At 50.5% G+C, this 18,072-nt stretch overlaps 1 protein-coding gene across 1 annotated transcript in view; it reads left to right on the plus strand.

The window, feature by feature from the left end:
- Nucleotides 1–18,072, plus strand: part of LOC116948663 (homeobox protein Hox-A3-like) — a 232,717-nt gene that overhangs the window by 12,223 nt on the left and 202,422 nt on the right. Inside the window, exon 2 of the mRNA XM_032965569.2 lies at nucleotides 285–453. The gene's annotated coding sequence lies outside the window, so the exon portion shown is untranslated. The remainder of the gene's footprint in view (nucleotides 1–284; nucleotides 454–18,072) is intronic.

An 18,072-nucleotide genomic window follows, 5' to 3' on the forward strand; every position in this document is an offset into this window, starting at 1 on the left:
GTTGAGTCTATGGGTAGTGTTGAGTCTATGGGTAGTGTTAAGTCTATGGGCAGTATGTATGTTGAACTTCTTTAGCACCGTACATAGCCAACTGTGCTAATCGGAGGTGGATAGACCATCTTTCTGATGATGACGACGATGACGACAATGATGATGACGATGATGATAACGACGATGATGACGATGATGACGACGATGACGACGATGATAACGATGATGACGACGATGATGACGACGATGATGACGACGACGACGACGATTGTATTTGTTTCAATCCACCGCAGACGCACACGCCCGGACCAAATGAACGTGACGTGGACATCACGCGAAGCCCACCACCGGTGGGTGGATCGTGACGGACTGGGCCTCACGGATTGTCCACCCCTGCGGGGAATGCCTCTGCCGTCAGTGCGGACTCGACGCCGCCTGGAACAACCGCCGTGAAGGGCTCCGGTGAGTGGACCGGTCGTGGTGTAAGCTGCTGCTGCTGTTGTTGTTGTTCTTGGGGGAGGAAGAAGAGGGGGAGGGGGGTGGTGGTAAGCAACTCGGAGGTTGGAACATGGCTCTAATGTGCTGTATATGTCATCAGGAGGGGTGGGTATGATGTGTGTGATTGGTGGGGCACGTGTGCGGGGTGAAGGAGGGATGCGGTAAGCAACTTTGAAGTCTTACATCTGACACATTGCGACGTCAACGCGCCACCGCCCCCCCCCCCCTCCAAAGCACGGGGCCCGGGGCAGTCGCCCCGATTCGCCGTGTACCCTCGGGGGAACGGCTCTCGTCATGACTCTGTGTGAACATTCTCCTTGAATGACACCTCGGATGTGTGACGAGTGGAAAGGGGGCCCTAAAGTGAGATGGTGGTGGGGATCATCGGCCCGCAAACGCGGCCCTCCGAGGGCGATGTTTTGTGGAACACGAGGAGACGTGAACGTCACGTTGTGGTGACGAGGCTGTGACCGTGGGAATTCATGAAGTGGAATAAGACCTTATCATTCTTATTCTTTTTGGTTTTTCTTCTTACTCTTTGGTTCTTTCGGTAAAGTCACGTAGGTAGAAAAATAAAATAAAACTAAAAATAATGTATCACTATTATTCTTCTCATCATCATCATCATTATTCTCAGAACAGCGAGCGGCGGGCAGCAGCAGTCTCGCTGTGTGCCGGTGGCACCAGAGAAGCCCAGCGCCGTGAGAGCTGAAGCGTCGAAAACCGCACTGTGGGCAAAGAGTCGCTTGCTCGTCTGCCGGATGGGACTCGTGGGGTGACGTTGTCGCTGCTGTTGTTGTCTCTACACGTTGAACTTCTTTCGCACCGTACGTAGCCAACCGTGCTAATCGAAGGTGCAGTGTTGAGTCTGTGGGCAGTGTCGAGTCTATGGGTAGGGTTAGTCTATGGGTAGTGTTGAGTCTATGGGTAGTGTTGAGTCTATGGGCATTGTTGAGTCTATGGGTAGTGTTGAGTCTATAGGTAGTGTTAGTCTATGGGCAGTATGTATGTTGAACTTCTTTCGTACCGTACGTAGCCAACCGTGCTAAGCGGAGGTTTTTTTCCCCTCTTGACCGAGCCATCGGCTTATGGCCACTCCTCCACTGTTTCACGATTTGGCTCTGACATTTCCCTCCCATGATGTGTCCACATTGATGTTGGCTGCCTTAAGGTGTCTTGCAAGGACGCCTTAAGGCGCAAAGCCACGTTGCGGTGACGAAACTGTGAGAGTGTGTGGGGGGGGGGTTAAAATGAAGTGAGACGCAAGTGCAGATGGTGATCGTGGTGGTGATAAGTCCTTGACGTAGGTGTCAAACAGCGGCACGCCAAGAAGACCTGAAGCCAAGAACGTCGCTGGTGATGATTTCAAACGAGTGCTATCTCTCTGGAAAGTATTGACGATGTAATAAAGTGAAGGCTTAAAAAGGTCAGCTCGTGGCGATCATGTGGTAAGGATGTGTCGATTCATACATATACACACAATATAAATATGACTGGACTAAGTTGTCTTTGAAGGATGTCTCGACTGTGTGACAAGGGGTTGTCTCGAGCAGCCTTTCATCCCTTTGGTTCTCAATCGTAAAAAAACAACTAAAAGTATAATGTTAATAAAAAGTAGAGTTTGACGGAACAAAGGAGGTTGTACTTTCGTGCCCGTGCTTAATTTGTGTTTTCGATAATTTATCTTTAAAAAAAAATCTGCCCATGTCCCGCACCCCCAGAAAGGCCATCTCGCACTCCCAGGGGGTGCTTTCACCCCGGGTTAAAGAGAACCACTGATCGCGAGCAGTGTTCTTCACTCATTTACAGAGGGAGGCGAGGGGGCAATTTCGCCCAAAGGGCATCATCAGTGTGGGGTGCCGCCACACATTTGAAACCATTGGGGGTTTGACAGCAGCACGATGATGATGATGTTGTTGGGTATTGTCACGTGTTGCGTATTGTCGGTGGCGTGCGTCACGGGTTGCACAAAAGGCCACCAGGGCCGTCAGCGGCACACAGGCCTTGCAATGTAGAACTAAACTATGACAAATGTTTCACCAGTTAGCACCCACTGGGCTGTATACCTCTCTTTCAGAAGCCCGCAAAATGATAGCTCAACGAAGTGGCTCATCGCGTGGAAATGCATAACAGCTAAATACTCTTAAACGCGTGATGTTGATTCTAAATGTGGAGGGGGGAGGGGGGGGGGGAACCCCCGACGACCTGGAGAAAAATCCACGCGATCACGGTGGAAAGAGAGACACCGCAAACTCCAAATACACAGGCATCGTCAGGGTCGGGATTGAGCCCACGAGCACCTGTATCGCCAGGCGAGGCAGTTAACATCTCGCCTGATCTCGAGCCAGGTGTGCGCACGGTGATGCGCGGGTGAGAGCCGCCCTTGCGGTGGTCGTCTTCGTCTTCCTCTTCTTCTTCTTCTTCGTCTTCTTCTTCTTCTTCGTCTTCTTCTTCTTCTTCTTCCTCTTCTTCCTCTTCTTCCTCTTCTTCCTCTTCTTCCTCTTCTTCTTCGTCTTCTTCTTGTTGTCGAACGGCTGCTGATGCTGATGCAGAGCAACGACTCCGATTTCACGCTCAGGTGGTCAAGCCTGCAGACAACCGCGTCAGCAGTGCGGGGTAGTGTATCACTCTGCTGCCTTACCTCCGTATGTTTGTGGATCGGGGGGCCATTGTCTGCGGTCACATCTGAGTGACCCACAGCCGCACGAACTTCGAAAGATATTTCGTGGAACAAGGGAAAGCGAACACATTTTTTTTTACCGTGTGTATATTTATTATTTCGACTGTTTTCTATTTTGTAAATCCTATTGGAGCCCCCGTAACTCTTGTTCGGGAGGATGCTGCCACCATGTTGTTTTGCAGTTCCCGGGGCGATGTTGCTGATACGTGTAGTTGCGATTGAGTACATTTTTGCGAGTGTTTATTTTTAATCGGGAACGGTTCGAACGAGACCGGTTACATTGTGATGAGGGTTTTTTTTTAAGTTCTGGGAGGAAATCGAACAGCCAGAAGGAAACTACTCCAAAGACAGAGATCCCCCGTATAGCCTTGCCAGACTGTTGGGGCAAGAGCAGCCAGCGAGCACCTATGAAGACCGGTACGGCACACGAGGGGGTGGGTGAACAGGACCCGGCGACCCGAGTTCGATTTCCGCTCACCGCCACCACCACCACCACCACCCGTGACGATTGTCTGAACCGGTCCTGGGCATCCCCTAGGTCGACTCCGCCTCAAACGGGTACCTGGCGCGGTGCGTAGTAAACATCGCCACCGGGGGAGACAAAGGGGCCGTCCATAAATGACGTCACGCACCTAGGCGGGGGGGGGAGGTCAGACATTTGTGACGATGTGTGACGAGGGGGGGGGAGTTCATAAATGTGACGTCACATCAAAATGCGCCACTTTAAATAAACATAGACAACACGTTCTACTTAATTAAATACACTTTTTAATAAATGTTTCTCCTACAACATCAGAGCGCAGCGCCACATTAAATACGCACTACAATGACAATAGTTTAAAGCGATTTGAAGCAAGTTTTATTTTTTGGGGGGGGGCAGAGCTTTGTGACGTCATATTTGAGGGGGTGTCTGGCTTTTTGTGACGCCGTGTGACGAAGAGGAGGGGGGGGGGTCAAAAATCGTCCAAAATCGCGTGACGTCATTTATGGACGGCCCCAAACGCGATCGAGCGTGGTAGCCGCATGGCCACCAACCCCCTTCGTTGTGCCGTGCCGTACCTTCATAGAGCGCTCCTCGCTCACACAGCACTTGCCCCCGACAGTCTGCGAAGGCTATACGGAGGCGGCCGGGGATCTTTGCCTTGTCTTTGTTTGTGCACCACTCTCATCCGTCGACGCTGTTTGTTTTTCCTGCAGCAGAAACCCAACCTCGCGCAGCTGTTGCCGCGGTGATCTGTCGTGCGAGATGAGTCGTGCGCCTCTCATTCAGCGAGCGGGGGCGACACGCGGACCCGCAGACCCGCAGATTAGGGAGCTGGATGGGGAAGGGAATTATCGAGAGGCAATAGGCTCGCGTGTGCACAGAGCAGGGGTGGGTTATCGACGCATTGCTGAGCCGTTAACCCAATGTCGGCTAGGTTCGATTCCTGGCCACGGCTAACATCGGTGGCGAGCGAGCGAGGGAATCCAGAAATTGTATAAAGTTTCGCACCTCTGGATAGCGCGGTTGGCGAGGTGCTGCACTACAGACGTTCAACATACATGCTGCCCATAGACTCAACACTACCCATAGACTCAACACTACCTATAGACTTAACACTGCCATAGACTGAACACTGCTCATAGACTCAATACTGCCCATAGACTCAACACTGTCCACAGACTCAACACTGCCCATAGACTCAATACTGCCCATAGACTCAACACTGTCCACAGACTTAACACTGCTCATAGACTCAACACTGTCCACAGACTCAACACTGTCCACAGACTCAACACTGCCCATAGACTCAATACTGCCCATAGACTCAACACTGTCCACAGACTTAACACTGCTCATAGACTCAACACTGTCCACAGACTCAACACTGTCCACAGACTCAACACTGCCCATAGACTCAATACTGCCCATAGACTCAACACTGTCCACAGACTTAACACTGCTCATAGACTCAACACTGTCCACAGACTGAACACTGCCCACAGACTCAGCACTGCCCATAGACTCAATACTGCCCATAGAGTCAACACTGCCCATGGACTCAACACTACCCGTAGACTCAACACTGCCCATAGGCTCAACACTGCCCAGAGAGCTCAATGCATATCCGACCAGAAACACATAGCCAGTGAACTCAAGCACGTACACCAAGCTCTTAAGGCTAATGGTTATTCCGACTACACAATCCGCAAAGCTATCACTCAAACCATGAAGAAGGACCCTTTTGAGGAGCCTTTCAAAATCATTACTTTACCCTACATTGCGGGGATCACAAAAAAAGATCTCCAAAATCTTGAATAAACACAAGATCCAGGTCCGATTCAACACATTACATAAAATCCGTGATCTGGTTCCGTCTGTAAAATATGTGATTCCGGACATACAGTACCCTGGCGTCTACAAACTAAGTTGCCTCTGTGGTAGTAGTTACATTGGAGAAACCAAACGACATGTCTCAGACCGCATTCGTGAACACAAAGCAGACCTCAAACACGGTAGGACCAACACCTCGGCCGTGGCAGATCACTGTTATAATTCAGTAGGCTCACGTGACATTGACTTCTCCAAGACAGAGGTTCTTTGCAATCCATCAGGCTACCCTGAGAGATTTGTTCATAGATGGACTCGTCCATCTGAACAAACTGTCAAATTGCTCTCCGTGGTGCTAACGTAAAAAAAAAACTGCCACTTTTTTCAAATCTTCTTGCTGTGGTTTTCACACCTGATGATGATTGCTTGTGTTGCAGTCGAAACGTCGTGAGAATTTTATTGTTTTATATTTCTATTAATGTATTGTTTCCCTTCTACGTGACTTTACCGAAAGAGGCAAGAATATGAATCCCTGCAGTCACGAAAGCTTTAAATCAAAATTTCAAAACTGCCCATAGAGTCCACACTGCCCATAGACTCAACACTGCACCTCCGATTCGCACGCTTGGCTACGTAGGCGCGGAAGAAGTTCACCATGGCACTCACATATCGCATTGGACCCCTTGGGAGTGGGCATCACGCCTCGAGGCTGGGGGTGGGAGCTGACGCCCGATGGTCGAGAGTAAGACCGGAGCGGCAGCCGTCTGTGCCAACCCGTGCCGTCTGTACCAACCCGTGTCGTCTGTACCAACCCGTGCCGTCTGTACGAACCCGTGCCGTCTGTACCAACCCGTGCCGTCTGTACTAACCCGTGCCGTCTGTACGAACCCGCGCCGTCTGTACGAACCCGTGCCGTCTGTGCCAACCCGTGCCGTCTGTACCAACCCGTGCCGTTTGTACGAACCCGCGCCGTCTGTACCAACCCGTGCCGTCTGTACCAACCCGTGCCGTCTGTACGAACCCGCACCGTCTGTACCAACCCGTGCCGTCTGTACGAACCCGCGCCGTCTGTACGAACCCGTGCCGTCTGGGCCAACCCGTGCCGTCTGTACCAACCCGTGCCGTCTGTACGAACCCGCGCCGTCTGTACCAACCCGTGCCGTCTGTACCAACCCGTGCCGTCTGTACGAACCCGCGCCGTCTGTACGAACCTGTGCCGTCTGTGCCAACCCGTGCCGTCTGTACCAACCCGTGCCGTCTGTACTAACCCGGGCCGTCTGTACCAACCCGTGCCGTCTGTACGAACCCGTGCCGTCTGTACGAACCCGTGCCGTCTGTACGAACCCGTGCCGTCTGTACGAACCCGTGCCGTCTGTGCCAACCCGTGCCGTCTGTACGAACCCGTGCCGTCTGTGCCAACCCGTGCCGCCTGTACGAACCCGTGCCGCCTGTACCAACCCATGCCGCCTGTACCAACCCGTACCGTGTGTTCACCGTTGTTGAACTTCAGGACAGAGCCAAGCGACCGCCGCCAGCGTTCGACGCGGCGTCTTGGACGGAGTGACATTTATCCAGCAGTGGATTGACAGAGTGCTGCTAGAATGAAGGCATCATCATCATCATCGTCATCATCATCGTCATCATCATCGTCATCATCGTCGTCGACGTCGTGGTCGTCATCCAGTGTCTTCGCAATCTTTATTTTAGACTGGAGCTTATGACGCTCTTTTTTGCACACGTGCAGTATGGGCGGGTCGTCAGCACGTTACAATATCAAACAATACAACAAAACAAACAATAGGAGTGAAAAATATTAAAAAAAAACATATCACGAAATATATATATAAAATATATAAGTCAATTAATTATACGTCCGATGTATCAAACTCGGGCAAGGCAGAATTATGTTCTTTTTTTCCGGGCCTCCACTTCGCATCAACATTAACATCAGTGTCACCACAGCCATGGTTGATCTACCGCTGGGTGAAGGCCTCCCTACGCTGTTGCTGACGCTGCTGTTGTTGCCAGGATCGTTCTCACTCCCCCTGGCACGCGAGTTCGTGACAGAGACGGCGCGAGGGATCTTTCTTTCGTGTGTCGGGAGCTCCCCCTGCGGGTGAGAGGCTGAATCCCGAGTCGCTCTTTTCGCGCATCGCCAGCGACCGGCACAGATTGTAAATGTTGTGGCTTGGCTCTCCAACACACCGGTTAGTGCCGTACTCGTGAAGAATTGGCCACGTTCTGTTTACGTGACAACCCTCGCTAGCTGGCTGTTGTCGGGTGGTGGCGGGTTTGACGACACATTTATATATTTTATTTACAAATAAAAGTTTGCCGTCGAGTCAGCTACTCATTTGGGGCTGAGTCGACCTAGGGGGGGGGGGGGAAGGAGGCCCAGGACCGGTCCGGATAATCGTCGCTGCTGTTCGTGGTGGCCGCGTTCCCCGATTTCCCACGGGCGCAGAACGCACTGACGCTCCATATTGCAACTTGGCGTCGGACGTTTCGGTCACTCCACCAACCCCTCCAGTGAAGGTTCTCGATAAAAACCGGCGAAAGTGTTGGGATTGTGCTCTGGGGTTTGGAGACCGAACGGATTTATTCATTACTAATTTATTTTCTCTGCGATGATTTTTTTTTGTCTTGTCTTGCGCATTTTTCTTCTCGTTATTTACGTTTTTTTAAAATTTTATTTTATTCGCTAAGAAGCGGGGTTTTGTTTTTGTATTATCTGTATACGGAACTGGATACATGATGTGCAGCGTTGTGGGATGAAATTGCATGAATGACGCTAAGTTCAATCATTATTATTATATTAGTCAAATTAAGTCCGTACCAATATTGAAGTTCTATGTTTTTAAAAGTGCTATCTTCGACCTTTTGAATGTTTATTGGCTTTGCGTCTTCAGAGGTGAACTGTTCGTTATTATTTTTTTATTCTTACACAAAAATAAGTATTAACTATAATCATTATTAGAGAGTAAATAGTAACAACAGTCAACACGTGCGTCGACAAATCATCAGTCTGGGGGAGGGAGAGGGAGGGACGGGGGTGTGAGGTCACAATGACTGTGACGTCACAATGACGCGTGTTTCTTTTCGGCCACACTCGATGTTCAGCCGGCTCTGGCTGGAACAAAAGTAGTTCAAGGGTTCCGATTCTGTTCGGAACGTATTGTCTTCCGACGGTGTGTTCAGAACGATTATGTCTGCTGCATGTACGCGTTGGAGCGCATTCTGCACGTGTGCCCTTGCATTCCTGAACAATTGTCGTTGGAATCAACACAAGTCCTCGAGATAAGGGGCCGTCCATAAATGACGTCACGCACCTGGGGGGGGGGCGGGGGGGTCAGACATTTGTGACGATGTGTGACGAGGACGGGGGTTAAGAAACCTGACGTCACGTCAAAATGCGCAACTTTAAATAAATATAGACAACACGTTCTACTTAATTAAATAGACGTTTTAATAAATGTTTTCTCCTACAACATCAGAGTGCAGCGCCACATTCAATACACACTACAATGACAATAGTTTAAAGCGATTTGAAGCATGTTTTATATATATACTTTTTTGGGGGGGGGGCAGAGCCTTGTGACGTCATATTTGAGGGGGGGTCTGACTTTTTGTGACGCCGTGTGACGAGGGGGGGGGGTAAAAAATCGTCCAAAATCGCGTGACGTCATTTATGGACAACCCCTAACACGTACTCTACAAAAAGTTATACGGTAGTGCTAATGTCCGTGAGATCTTTGCTATGAGCGAATTAATTGTGCACATTGTGTGTACTGTGTGTGGGTGTGTGTGGGTGTGCCGTGTGCTGTGGGTGGGTGTAGGGAGCGGTAGTGTAGCGGGTGGCACGCTGCGCTACGAACCCGGTAGACCCGAGTTCGATTCCGGCTCACGACCAACACTAGTGACGATTATATAATCTGAACCGGTACTGGGCCTCCCATATGTCTACTCAGCCTCAAATGAGTACCTGCTCTGGTGCGTAAACATCGACACTGGGGAGACAAAGGCGGCCGGGCGTGCTTGCTGGCCACCCAGACCCTCGTGTGCCGTGCCGACCTTCATAGGTGCTCACTAACAGCACTTGCCCCAACAGTCTCTTAAGGCTATAGGGCGATATTTGTCTTATTTGTTATATTGCTGTGTGCGTGTTTGTGAGTCTTTGTGTTTCTGCGTTCACGTACATTTGTGTATGCGTCTGGAATATTGTATGACGCGATTGTGAATTATTAAGAGTTTTGTCTATATAATCGTTACATCCATAATGGCTTTCTCACACATACACATTGCACACACACACACGACAAAGATGCCCTGTATAGCCTTTAATAGACTTGGGCAAAGTGCTGTTAGCGAGCAAGTATGAAGACCGACACGGCACACGAGGGGGATGTTGGCCAACTGCACGCCCGGCCGCCTTTGTCTCCCCTGTGCTATGTAAGGCTAGTCGACCTTAGGGGGCAAGGTGGCGGGTGGTGTGGGTTGTGAGCGGGATCTAAACTCGGGTGGCCAGGGTTCGTGGGAGTAGTGCGCTAACCACTGCGCCACCGCTCCCATGCGTATCACGAGTTGACAAACGTCTTGTCATCCTTAAATAAAACCCGGGGTCGTGTTTGTGTCACCAATTCACATGAAGTGCTTTGCACAGCATTGTACTGGGTTGCACGTGATAGAGACAAAGATCCCCCGTATAGCCTTAACAGACTGTAGGGGCAAGTGCTGTTAGCGAGCACCTATGAAGGCCGGAACGGCACACAAAGGGATGGGTGGCCAGCACCACGCCCGGCCACCTTTGTCTCCCTAGTGGCGATGTTTACACACCGCGCCAGGTATTCATTTGAGACTGAGTCGACCTAGGGGAGGGCCAGGATCGGTTCAGATAATTGTCACTAGTTTTGGTCGTGAGCGGGAATCTACACACGCGTAGACACGCTCACACAAACACTCACACACACACACGTGTATACTAATATCTCTGTCGCATACACACACGCACGTATATACTAATATCTCAAACACACACACACACATGAATTCACTTATCCCCTGCGTGATGAATTGCATGTTTGCTGTAATGGGTAAATTCGTCATAACTTATGTTACGCTGACTCTGGCGCAGCGGTTATAATAATTAATAATTTATCCGGGAAAGCCACGCTGATGAATCCCCAGACTCCATGTCAGGAGGAGGGTCCTGCTTTACATTTTTGGTTTTGTCTTTAAGACTTGTGAGTTGTTTATTAAACACGGCGGAAGGAAAAAAACGAGTTCCCGGAGAATACCCGCGCACGCGAGGATGGGGAGGGGGGGTGGTCAGAGGGGAGTAACTACCCTAACCCCGTACAGATGGATACAGATAGATTCATGTCCACTTTTTTTTCTCCCTGGCTAGCCACGATATGGCGCCCCCCCACGTAGATATTTGTTTTTGTATCATTACGAGGAGAGAAGTCGTGGTTGTTGCTCGGCAACAGACACTAAGAGACAGCTGTCGACGTGACGACGATCATCTCACAATCCTCCTGTGCTCGGAGCACTGAAAAGTTACGAAGGAAATGTATGGAATAATAAAAAAGCCAAGATATTACGTATTGTGAAAGGGTTTTTTTATTCTCAGTGTTTTTTTATTGAACTCAAGGAATGAAAACTCACAAGCCGTGTTTCGCATCCAATTCTTTTTGTCAAATCGCTCATGTACATGGACCACAGCGTTAGTCTGTGCACGGTCAGTATTTCCAATGCTGCAATTGAACCCACGGAATGAAAACTCACAACCTCTGTCTCGCATCCGATTCACGCAGAGGAGATTTTTTTTGTGTCTAACTTTTCTCCAATTGGAATTCCTCAAGATGGTGAGGACTAGTCATGGGGGAGGGGTGGTGAAGAGGGAGGGGTGAGGAGGGGGGAGGGGTGGTGAGGAGTGGGGGGAGGGGTGAGAACTTAGCAGAGGTATTTAAACTTGAGACACTGGAAAAACAGGCGAAAAGCTGATAATAACTCTGGGATCTATGTGTATATAATTTAATCTAGGAATCTCTATGTGAGTATATAGGTTTCTGTGGTGTCAATCTATGGGTTTATATGTTAATCTATGGGTCTCTATGTTAATCTATGGGTGTCTTTGTTAATATATGGGTCTCTATGTTAGTTAATCTATGGGTCTGTGTTAATCTATGGGTGTCTTTGTTCATCTATGGGTCTCTATGTTCGTTAATCTATGGGTCTGTGTTAATCTATGGGCCTCTATGTTAATCTATGGGTGTCTTTGTTAATCTGTGGGTCTCCTGTGGTGTTAATCGTCCAATACCCTCCAGGCCTCCAGGGATCTTCAGGGGGACGGCAGCTCTAGTGGGCAGGGCAGTGAGTGGCCACCACGAACGATTTCACAAACGCACCAGCCGGCCACCTGACCTGGCCCAGCAGCAGCGACAAAGACGACAACGACGCCTCCTGAATCCTCATCCCCTGGACTTGCCCGATTTATCACCGCCTCCTCGATGTCCCCGAACGACGCGAAGAAGGCTGCGCAGAGACGCGTCCATGGTGTGGCCGGGCAGCCCTCCCACAGACACCTGCACACTGCTTCTGGTACTGTAAACTGTAGCCATGGCAGCGCCTCCGCCCATTGGCCCCTACCCAGTCTGCCAGTCCCGAGCCGGGGATGTGGCTTTGTCAGTGTCGGCAACTTCTTCGGTTTCCATCGCAAGTTCATCGTCCTTGGACGGACCCTGCCCCATGGCCTCTTCTCCCTTTCCCCTGCCCCTTGAGACCCCCCTTATTCTCTCCCTTGGCCTTCTCCTTTCCTGGGCACGGCCCCCCTGGTCTCCCAAGTGCCGCAGGCGGCGCGACCTCCACAGCGACGTCGTGGCCCACCGTGCTCTACATCGACGCTCGCTTCAGTGGCCAAGACGGCCCGGCTTGGCCGCCATGTTTTCTCCGACGTTCTGCGGGAAGTCCGCTGCAGGGTTTGGCCGCTGTCCCTCGGGGTGCTTCAGCCCGTGGTTCTCCAGCATGGTGGCTCCAGCAAACATTTTAGCTTGTATCCATAGAGGTCTGAAAGCTCATAGAGGTCCCAGCACTTGTGCTAAATACCCCCATGGGACAGCCCATTCCCAAAGATGCATGGCGGCCACAGAGGGCACGGTTGGCATGTGTGGTATGGGGGACACGGTGGACATGGAGATACGGCGGGCATGTGCCACGTGACGTGAGGGCTACGCGAACAGTGCGAGGGAATTGGGGACCGGCGCCACCCGAGACCTTGCCAGCCACATTCTCTGCCAGGCCGCCTGATCGGTCCACGGGCCCAATGGGACCACCCCCGGTCAGTCTCGCCCCCCCCACCCCTCGGGCCTTCCTCAATCTGGGCTGTCGGCACCGTACGGCTCGGCCGACGGCACGTTCCCGAGTCCCGAAGCGAAGCGTGGGGGAGGGCTAGGGGTTGAAGGAGCAGTCCCCGAGCTGAACTCGCCCCGAGTGCAGCTCCACCCCCCCCCCCCCCACCCCGAGGGGTACTCCTCCCCCTTCTAGTGCACCGGCGTACTCCATAGACTCATGATCCCACACCTCGGCTGGGAAACCACTCCGCACCTAGCAAACTCACACTGGAGTCAATAGTCCACCCCGCTTCGTTGCGTAGAAAATGACCGTCGCCTTAGGTGGGTGTCTCTATGCGTGTATCTACCAATATGTGAGCTTACCGGCGGGTGGGTATCGGTATCTGTGTATCTCTCCACAGGGGTGGTGTGAACACAACCTCAGGTCGGCACTTTGTGCCCACGGCGAACCTACACTTTTCCCGCCTTTTCGTGAGCTCCGGCGGCGCTGGGGCGTAGTTCTATCGGGTCGTACCTGGTCCGGCCTTATAAGAGGGTGAACCGCTTTGTTGACGATACAAAATGTCCGGTGGTGGCCCATCTGTGCGTGGCATGCACAATGCCTAAAGTTTGCACCTTGCCCCGCGTACACTCACCCCCATATCCCCTTCTAGCCGAGGTTATGCGGCCTTCCCACTGCTTCTCAGGGTTAAGACCCTCCCCGCATGCCTCGCTGGCGGCAGGGAGGGTTTTCGAAACTTGAGGGCCTTTCCTGTACGGGGGCCGAGCCCTCTCATAGAGCTGGCCTACCCGCCTAACAAACGAGAGCATAAATTTACTTTCTGGGGTGACTCGACCTGGTGTGCCACGGCGCGGTGGCACTAGAACCCAGAAGGATTGAGAGTTCTATCGGAAGTGGTGGCACCAGAACCCAGAAGGATTGAGAGTTCTATCGGAAGTTTTCACCTTCCCGTTCGTCCACGCGGCCAATCTCCAGGGCGCCCTCCGTCATACTCCTCTCCGCATCCCTCAACCGCTTGCTGTCAATCAGCTTTTTAATTCGTTTTTAATTACTCCCAGCCAGAAGCGGTCGTTCCCACGGGCTTAGGCACGAGCATTTCATACTTCTGCTGAGGACCGCCACGTATTCGATCAACTTTGAACCTCGTACATTAGGAAAACGCACAGTCACACCTCCATCAACATGTCTCTCATATTCTGCTTGTTCCTCTGTCGCCAACACAGGGACACCTAGCCCCGGGTTCATTTGTCCCCTGCTGTATCGTGCACCCATTTACATTTGTGTGGACGCGATAACAACTATGGGTTATGCGCTTATGTTAATATGCTACCGCTGTACGCCCCCTGTGGTGTCTGCCTTGTCCACACCGGACAGTAAAGTGCAGGGTCCTCCCTGCGCACCATGACCTCCAGTATCTTTCTCGTGCTGCCCACGATCGAGTTTGATGTACACGCAGAACACATCCTCGGAAAGGTCGCCCCGAGCTTCCATAAGCTCCCGGTCACCGGGGAATGCGACGAGGCCATCCTCCGAATCCTTGTAATGGTTGTTGAAGCATGCACTGGCCAAGGATTGGAAGGCCTGGGCAATTTTCCCCTTGAGGTAGACGAAGCTACTGCTTTGCATCCCCACGTCAATGGCCACACGAGGATGAGTATCCGGACGAGCCTCATCCTCGCGCAGCAAATACACCTTCACTGTGAAGGCCATCATTGATATTGGCCGGCAAAACAGTGACGAGCGAGCCGGCAGCCTTGCTACACTCTACAGGATTGAAATAATTTTCTCGCGAAAGAATCTCATTAATCAGAGCACAGGTTGTAAAATTGGAGCGATTTTTAATGAGCCGTCGTCAGTCTACTGTAATTGTTATTCCTGCCTCTTCGGTGTTGCTATCTCTATTGTTATAATGATTATTTATCGATCATTGATGTTTCATAATCATGAAACGTCTTCTAAACGTCTTCCACCCTTTCAACTCAACTCTTAAATGTTTGTGACATGGAAAAAATTCCGCGTAGCCAGTCACCCAGCTAGCTTCGGTGGCAACGTCCCCGTGACAGCCACTCGCAACAGATTCGCTGTTGGGGTGGTAGAGAGATGCCCATTTAGCAGCCAGCCAGGAAACTCGAGGCAGACATTCTTTCCTAATTCCGGTCGTAGTTGTAGCATGACGATTGTGTGATGATGCTGTGATGTTGCGGTCAACGCGTTGGACTTCCAGAGGTCGCCGGGTCAATCTCTCGTGTGGCAGTTAGAACAAATTTGCAAGCGTCCGCAACGGTGTTCTTCTTGCAGAGTGAAGTTGGGTGGGGGGGGGGGGTTTGCAATAACGCATGGAGTCAACATGGGGGGGGGGGACCAAATCTTCCAGGGGGTCTGGGGTCCCCCCCCCAGAAAAAAATCTAAATTTGAAAACGAATTTCCTGCCATTTCCTGCCTAAAATATTAAAAAATTCACTAATACATAGGATGGACTTTTTATTAATTTTTTACAATAATGTCTAATAGTGTATTGTATTACATTGCTCTGTTTTAACTTTTTTACCTTTTCTTGTTTCATTGTATGTAATGGCAGAGATTAGGGATTAATAAAGTACAACCACAATCATATAACAAATCTAACTTATAACAATATATTGGGGGGGGGACATTTTGAGCATATTTGAATATTTGTGGGGATATTATAATTACGGCCTTGCATCAGGGCCTAGCAGAGGTTCACGGGTCGAGTCCAGTGGCCACCCTAATATTACACATTACTTATTCTATTTTTTGGTTTACCGGGTAAGGCTCACTAAGCTATACAGTATATCTCTTTTTCAAAAGCGACCTGGCCCCAAATGCAAGCTCAAAGAAGTGGCTTATGGCACCAAAACAAAAATGTACAGAGCTGTGTGACAGGCAAGTGTGGTGATTGGTGTGTGTGTGTCCTATACAGAAGCCCGGAATGACACCAGCAGCAACATATGGATTATAATAGGTACTATATATATACAGGGTGGGCCGTAAGTAACTACCTGACTTGTTTTGCCAACAACTTTTGAAATATGAAATAAAAACACAAACTCTAAATGATAGAAAAGTATTGAATTCATGGAGATTCGATGTAATTACGTATGAAAAATAATATCCTGTAAAATAACCGCCTGCGTTTGCTTTGGCAAATCGGTGCTCTTTCCACGGCATTTGCCATCACTCTCCCCAAGGAAAGCACGCGAGTACTCTAGGGCGTCTTTGATTGTCTCTAGGCTGCAATTCTTGCACCGGCTGAATCTTAACGTGGAAAAAAAAAAAACCAACGCGAGTCCCGTACCAAAATTCGCCGCAGCGAACGTCGCGCGGTCTCCAGTTGAGCGGCGTCTCCTCGTCGAAGTTTCGGGGTCCTCATTGACCACTCTCCCCTCGACTCGCTCAATACAGGTCGGGGAATCGAGCCGGTGCGAGGTCTGTCGACACGAAACCTCTGCATCCACTCACGGCGGTGTTCCCGATTTTCGAAATCGCGAGATCGACGCCCGAACTCTACGGTGCGGAGTTGGAGCCGTTCGGGCGTTAAAATATCTGCGGCAGCGTCGCTGCGTTCAAATAGTTAAACAATTGTTGCTGAAATTAACTTCAACTGCTCAACGCACGCTGCTCAGATTGTCGTCTGCCGGTTCATCATAAACTCCCAGGCTTCTTCTTTACGTCTGCAAAATCATTGAAATCATTTAACACGCAATACCGCTATTTCAAATCAGGTAGTTACTCATGGCACACCAAGTATAATATGTGCTCGCTAACAGCGCTAGCCGCTGTATGTACAGAGCTGTGTGGCGGGCAAGCGTAGTCGTAGTGATTGGTGTAAGTGCGTGTGGCCTATATAGAAACCCGAGATGACACCAGGAGCAACATATGGATGTGTTTGACGTATGAGTGAGTCTGTGAGGCCAGTCTCAGAGGCCCAATTAGTAGGGAAGGCGCCGTGTGTGTGTAGGTAAGCAATATTACATCCGCCAGAAGGGAGGTTACTGCATAATGCACAGTTGCAAACATACACACAGACACATCCTGTAGATGATAGATATACATACACACCTGTGCATCCATACACACCCATAGATATGCATACAACCAGGCGCGTATAGATGGAGAGATATACACACTCACATGTATAGACATATATAGACACGTATAGATAAATACACACGTGTATATATGTACACATACACACGTATAGATAGATTTACACAGTCACGTTAAGATATACATACGCACAGCGACTTATAGGTAGATACGCATATGGACACACGATCCCCCCGTGCACGCGAGGGGCGTGTGCGATCAGTACCCTACGCCCGGCCGCCTTTGTCTTCCCTAGTGACCGATGTTGGCAGTCAGTTCGTGTCTCGCCCAATGCTTACGCGCTTCGCACTGCAGGTGTCACCCGCTCTACGCCGTGGCCGTGGTAGTCGTCGAGGTAGTAGATGCGTTCCAAAGAAAAAGGAGCGCACAAAGTGAAACCGCACGAGGAGACAGCTGCCTGCCGAGTAGCGCACACAGCACACACGCAGTAAACACAGTACACACAGTGCACCGTGCACACACAGTACACACAGTACACACGCAGTAAACACAGTACACACAGTGCACCGTGCACACACAGTACACACAGTACACACACAGTAAACATAGTACACACAGTGCACCGTGCACACACAGTACACACAGTACACACGCAGTAAACACAGTACACACAGTGCACCGTGCACACACAGTACACACAGTACACACGCAGTAAACACAGTACACACAGTGCACCGTGCACACACAGTACACACAGTACACACGCAGTAAACATAGTACACACAGTGCACCGTGCACACACAGTACACACAGTACACACGCAGTAAACACAGTACACACAGTGCACCGTGCACACACAGTACACACAGTACACACGCAGTAAACACAGTACACACAGTGCACCGTGCACACACAGTACACACAGTACACACGCAGTAAACACGGTACACACAGTGCACCGTGCACACACAACACACAGTACACACACAGTAAACACAGTACACACAGTGCACCGTGCACACACAACACACAGTACACACACAGTAAACACAGTACACACAGTGCACCGTGCACACACAACACACAGTACACAGTGCACACAGTACAAACACAGTACACACACAGTACACTACTAAACACAGTACACATAGTACACACACAGTACAAAGGACAC

The sequence above is a fragment of the Petromyzon marinus genome, chromosome 34, assembly GCF_048934315.1.
Source record: "Petromyzon marinus isolate PM22_M1 ecotype Great Lakes invasive population chromosome 34, UKy_Petmar_22M1.pri1.0, whole genome shotgun sequence".
NCBI lineage: Eukaryota > Metazoa > Chordata > Hyperoartia > Petromyzontiformes > Petromyzontidae > Petromyzon > Petromyzon marinus.